This window comes from Catharus ustulatus, chromosome 5 (assembly GCF_009819885.2).
Source record: "Catharus ustulatus isolate bCatUst1 chromosome 5, bCatUst1.pri.v2, whole genome shotgun sequence".
Classification (NCBI taxonomy): domain Eukaryota; kingdom Metazoa; phylum Chordata; class Aves; order Passeriformes; family Turdidae; genus Catharus; species Catharus ustulatus.
The window spans coordinates 31,951,693-31,958,286 of NC_046225.1; positions in this window are offsets into that span (position 1 = coordinate 31,951,693).

Sequence of the window (6,594 nt, forward strand, 5' to 3'; positions counted from 1 at the left end):
CCACATGTTTGTTTTATTTGGAAGTGCTCATAACATAGACCTAAAAAACTTCTGAGAATTCAACAACTCCTGTTAGCCTTGTCTTACATGAGCTCTATGTTTTTCTTTTCATCAAAATCTCTGGTTTAAAGAAAATTTAATTAGTTTATATTTACATATTTTGCAGTTAGGAAAAAAAGCAGATCTTTCCATTTTCTCTAAGGAATTTCAATAGTTTTCAAGTTATATACCTGCAAGTTTTACGTAGTAAAAAAAAAATTTTGTGATTACATGTCTAACTTTATGTGCTATAAAATAAAATATATAAAATTATTTATATTATGTTATAATATTAATAATTTTCCTATTAAATGAATAAACAAAGGGGTGAAATATTCAAGCATGTTGATTGGTTGCAAAGCCAGTATGAAAAAGATGGGTTTTTTTAAGGTCTATTTCCTTCTCACAAGTAATCCTTAATCTTACTCATAAAAAGATAGTCTTTAATGGCTAAAATGATTGAGACAGGTTGTGTGTTTAAAAGAACCTGTTAGGAAATTTAAACTTCTACATAGGCCTTTAAATCAAAATAAGAGTTTTTGAAGCATAACACCAGGTGTAGCTAAAATTGCTATGATGATTTATGTTAGCAACTCACGTAAGATTTCCATTAAAGCTTTCATTTAAATAGAGATTAAACTAAAAACATATTTATGCAAAAAACCCCATTTACTGAGTAGTTATGAAAAACAAATGAATATCAATTTCCTCTGTAATATTTTGTTACCTATAGCTACAGCTATCAAAGAATGCCTGGTGAGCATTAAAGGATATAATATTGTATATCTGAATAGGAAGATTAGTCTTGAAGAGTGATGAGTTTTAGTACCCATATCTTTAGAGAGAAAGTTCATCTCCAATATATAATAACTCAGTGACTGAAAGTTAGAAGCTGAGATGAAGCAAGTTTGCAGCATAATAGCAAACAGACAACCAAGAACTTTTAGAGTTTTTTTCCAAAACAAAATCCTCAATATCAAAATTTGCTGAGACCATTTTTGTTTCTAAATGCAGTATACCTCGGGAAAGATTTTTTAAAAAATTATTTCTTGAGTCTGATGGGGAGATTGGTTGCACTTGCTGCAAAAATGCTATACTAAAAGGCTATAGCTGATTACATAGATGCAAAAAAAACCAAACCAAAACAAACAAGTAACTCAACCAAACAAAACAAAACAGAAACAAACCAACCAACCAAACAAACAAACCCAAAAAACCAAAAACACCGCCCCACCCCCCAAAACATACACAAAAAAATCCCACAACCCTTTGCTATAAAGGCCAGAAAGCATTTTACAGCCAGTCTCTTATCTCAGAGGCCAGCTGTAACAATGGCTGTGTTCCCTGGAGCCACTGGTAGCCCTGTAGGTGGGCCAAAGAATGGGGCTGACTACTTGGAAGCTTGATCTTTAGACCTGATTTTTCTCTTTATTCCTTCATATGGAAAAAACTAAATTGTATGCCAAAAATCAGTGTTTCTAAGAGCGCAGGGCTTTCTTTGCTCCGTTCCTCCAAAACATACCCCCTTTATACAGCTGAATTCAGATTAGTCAGTCACATTATCAGGTAGCAGAGACCACCAAAAGGTGGAAATATTTTTTGGCACTTAATAGCCTTGGGTCCTCTGTTGAAGCCAAAAAATCCCCAATCTGTGCTGATCCTAGAAAGAGCAGTTTAGCAAACATAACCTATCACACCGAAGAAGAGAGGCAAGCTCACGTCACAGCAATCCTCAGTTGCTGGTTATACTCTCAGCATACTGACTTTGCTGACATTTCCACAGCATTTCAGCTGAAATTGCTTTCTTAGTCCATGCCATTTGTTACCCTGTTAAAGCTTGAATGATATTATCAAGAAAAAGGAACCTCTCCTTTTCTGTCAGAGGCGAAGCTTGTTTCTTCTCATGGTAATTATCAGCACAGGTTTTGTAGAGTATCTTTCAGGACCCTCATTATTAATTTCAAAGCCATGCGTTAAAAAGCATCAAGAATTCTAAGTCATATGTGGATGTTCTGAGCATGTTTTCCAGACCATGCTTAAGTCATTATAAAGGACTAAAAAGACTTTCATAAGCTAAAATAAGTTTTTCTTTTCCTAGTTTTGCCAAATTTATATATGCAGGAAAAAAAGACGTTGGTTCTGACGTTGAAGGTAGCACGGTAATGGGGTTTTTCTTCTAGTTACCATATACAAAATCTGCAGTAGATTAATTAGTTTAGAGACATTATTTGGCAGAAAATCTGTTGAAAGAAAAAAAGTGAATGGTAACTTCTGGCTTTCCAGTAATTCCCTGCTAAGAAAGACATTAATCAGAGTCTCAAGTAAGTGCTGGCAGCATCTCTTTGTATTTCTTCACTTCCACATCTTTAGAAAGTGAAATGTAGATGTTAATCTAAACCTTAGTGATGTATCATGGGCCATATGTACCAGGCAGTACATATATGTTGCTAATTTCCCCTGAAAGTAAGAAAAAGTGTTGTTTTTCTTACTTTCCAGCAAAGTGGCTGCTTGGTACTGAATTTTATAAAAAAAAACTGTCTTCACCTAGTCCTACTGCATGAAATAGCTATTTTATAACAATACACAATTTTAAAAGGGAAGATTTCCAACTGCAGTGTGGCTAGCTGTTATGAATAAATTAGAAAATGAAGATTAAGATTGGGAGTGTAGAATACACCTGTAAAGGTTCTGCTCTGGAGCCCCCATTAGTAAATTAAAAACAAAAAAAAGGAAGAAAGTTACTTTATTTTCCATCCAGCACAGATCAAAGTCCATTGCTTTCTCCCTGGTTTGATTCTTTATCATTACCACAGTCAAATATCTCCCTTCTATCCCATTACTCATCTCTCCTGTTGTTAGTCAATGGCATGCTGTGGAGCATCACCACAAGCAAGGGGAAAGATGTTGAGTGAGAATCTCTCTTTTCCTTTCACTTCACACATCTGCACGTTTTGCTCAATTGCAAAGCATGCTTTGCTTAATTTTCATTTTTAGATAATCAGATTTTAAGCCATTTTTTGGCTGCTGAAAAAGTGTAAGTTAACGCTTCTGTTTTTTTGATCCTGAATCTGCAAACATACCCATGTCTCATGCAGTACAAAACCACATCAGGGAAAAAAATATGAAGTATTTGAGACCTAGGTACTTATTTTCCAATAGTATTTTTTCCTGTCTGATTGGATCACTTCTCATTACTCTTGTGACAGTGTTTCATTACAATTTAGTGTGAGAAAAGAAAGAGTAATGTAATTTCCATATATTTTGTACATCTGCATGTTTCTGGTGTTTGTATGCTAGAATACATTGATACACTACTGTTTGTAGTCAAAATTATCAGATTACTGTTTTGAAACATGAGGTTCTCATTAAAATATGGTGCTGTCTCAAAGCAGATGTAATTTATGGCAAAAATAGATGAGCTAAATCATTTCATATAAGATTATTAGAGGAAGAAACTAAAAATACATGCAACACTGATATGAAAATGCTAAAAATATAAATACTCAAATTTCTTTTAAATTGTAGATCTACTGATAATTTAATATGTAGATCCTTGTATTGGGTGACAAGGTGTGGTAGCAGGAAGTTACCAAAGGGTTTTTTTTCTGTGAGAAGCTGCCAGAAGCTTTCCCCATGTCTGAAGGAGCCAAAGCCAGTTGGTTCCAAGACAGACCTGCTACTGGCCAAGGCTGAACTCATCAGTGATGGATGGTAGCACCTCTGGGATAACACAGTTAAGGAGCAAAAAAAAAAAAAAAAATGTGGCCGTAGCTAAAAAGAGGAGTGAGAATATGTGACAGGATATATGGTGAGAATGTATGGGTAGGTGGGTGCCCAAAGGAGGCTGTAATGTCATGGGAAGCCTGTGCTGGAACAGGTGCCTGGCACTCATGGACCATGGAGAGGAGGCCATGCTAAAGCAGGTTTGCTGGTAGGAGTTGTGACCCTGTGAAAGAGGCTTTTGATGGAGCAGCCCTCGAGGAACTGCAGCCCTTGGAAAGGAGCCACATTGGAGATGTTCCTGGAGGGCTGCCTCCTGAGGAAGGGAACTTAGGCAGGAGCAGGGGAAGAGTGTGTGGAGTTCCTGATGGTCATGATGTCTCAGAGGGGACGGAGCCCACTGGTTTTTGTGTCAGTTGCCTCTGACTTCTCACCTGCTTGATGCTATCTGCTTGTTTTTCAGGTTTCCCTTACAGCATAAGCAGCATTCATGTCAGAGGCTAGACACACTTCCATGAAGTGGATATGAGAATAAAATGGCTATATGATGGCAATCGAATATTACTATCCTGACAATTGCCAGCACCAAGCATTTACAGCAAATGAGTGACATTTCTCTTCACCAGTGTTGAAACATGTTTTTTTTCCTCTTTCTCATCTTCAGTAACTATGCAGAAGTAGCTAAATGGGATAAAACTAACATTTCATTCCCTTTGTGCAACAGAGAAACCATTTAGGTAAAGAAAATTACAACTAATAATGCTTTGAGCTTTCCAAACTACCTGCAAATGCATTTTGCTACAGAGCTTGTAAAAAATCTCAAGAATTTCCATACCCAGAGGCTGAGCAGGCAAGAGGAGGATGGTCTGGGAGGAGGAGGCTTGTGTGGGTAGCCCAGCAGAGCATGATGTATTATGCTGCACTCTGCTGATCCTGTTCTGGAAGAGGGCTGGGTATTACTCACCGGTCTCAGACTAGTAAAAGCTATACTTTTTTGAAAGGGCAGATTAATAATCAGAGTGCTATATTTTTCCTGTCAGCTTCATGAGAGTCTTTTTTTATGTTTATCATATCTGTTTGAAACTGCTCTGTTAGGCATTTGGATGTTAAAATAAGCTGTGAGGAGGTGGGCTAGTGGTGAAAGAACAAATAATAAAAAGATGTGTTGAGAAAGAAAAATGGAGAACTCTGTCACATATCAAAAAACTGCAATAAAAAAGGTGTAAAAATGGGTTTTAAAAGGTCTGCTAATTTTAAATGTTTTTCTACTTCTAGAGGATTTTTATAATAGCAAGAACACTTTTTAAAAAATTAATTCTTACATAATTGTACATATTTTAAGTGGATCCACTATAAGTATATTTTTTCAAGCTTTCCCCTAAAAGAGTTTATTCATATATAATAAATACAAGAATTCTTTAGAAAATGAATAAAACTGATGAGACATTTTTAACAATATTCTAGTGCTTCCCAGAAATCACAAATAGGGAATCAGAAGTAGAAAACCCTATGATGTCTGTGAGTTCTTGACATAAAGTGGACATTGGATAGCATTATTTATTGTCTATCATAGTTAATCCCTCATAATATTAGAAGAAATTTAAATTATTACTGACTCATTCAAGATTTTTGGCTGTTCTTTTGTATTCTATAGAGAAAAGATGTTACTGAATATACTTAAATCAAATTACTATGAATTCTTTTAGAGAGCTTTGCTTTTTGTTGAACCCAGAAAATAAGTTTATAGAAATACTCTATGCTATTTCCTACCTAGATAATGCAACTACATCACAGATCTCATCTTTATTATGCACAAAAGCATTTAGTTCTTCAGCATTCAAACCTTAATGTTGAAAAAACTTGCAATAAATTCCATTTCTGTAGAAGGGTAAAGGGGCATAAGTGCTTTCTTTTGTCTGCTAGTACTATGATGCATGAGGTAAGTTGTTAGATTACTAAGGTTTATGCCTAATGTATATTTAGCCTAATTAGCAAATGAGGTCAGCAATTAGAAAGCTGAAGGGCTGAAGGGAATCAGTGCATGATCTTAGCTATGTTGTAAAGGTTATAAGGAAAAAAATACAAGCTAAAATCTTTGCATTAGCCTTGAATTTCAATGATGAATTGTCAGGGGAAAAAAAAGGAAAAAAGCTACTACAAAACTTCCTCACAGAGGGCAGAAAAGCCATTTGATCAATGGCTTTGATTATTGCAGTGGCTGATCAGCAAGGTAATGACATGGGAAATTGCATATTCATTGAACACATCCCACGCATCATCTGCTAAACTGGCCTCCATCTGGCTGGTGGTGTTCGCAGGAAAGTGGGAGTGGTCAGTTCTCTTTTGGAGGAGTCACTACAGGCTGCTTCCTTGGTGCCAGCAGAACCTGTGCAAGCAGACAGCACAGGCTTGATCCCCACCACTGTTTGAGGTTTTAATCCTCATTTTGCATGGTAGTCGGGCTCCTCCATCACTTGCTGTCCTTGTTTAGGGCTAAATAAGGGAGGAAACCTCTGAATAGGGTCCCTCTAGTAAAGCAGATTCAAGTGGCTTCTTCCTGAACTGGTTTAAGAAAATACTTCCTTGGAGAAAATTGATAAAAATCTGTTTATTCAATAAACAAAGTATTCACATGCAGAAAAAACCCTAATAATATTAAACAATAAAACTTCTCACTGTTCTGAAGAGATGGCAAATCCAGAAAGTTCTTGTCATGGGGTGTAACTCGGCTCACTCAGTCTCTTATCAGCTCCTCCTTTGCTGGAAAATGCCACATCCCAGCCTCAGTGGGCCACAGGTGTGAGCCTCTGGTGCTCTTCTGGGTTATTTAGTCTA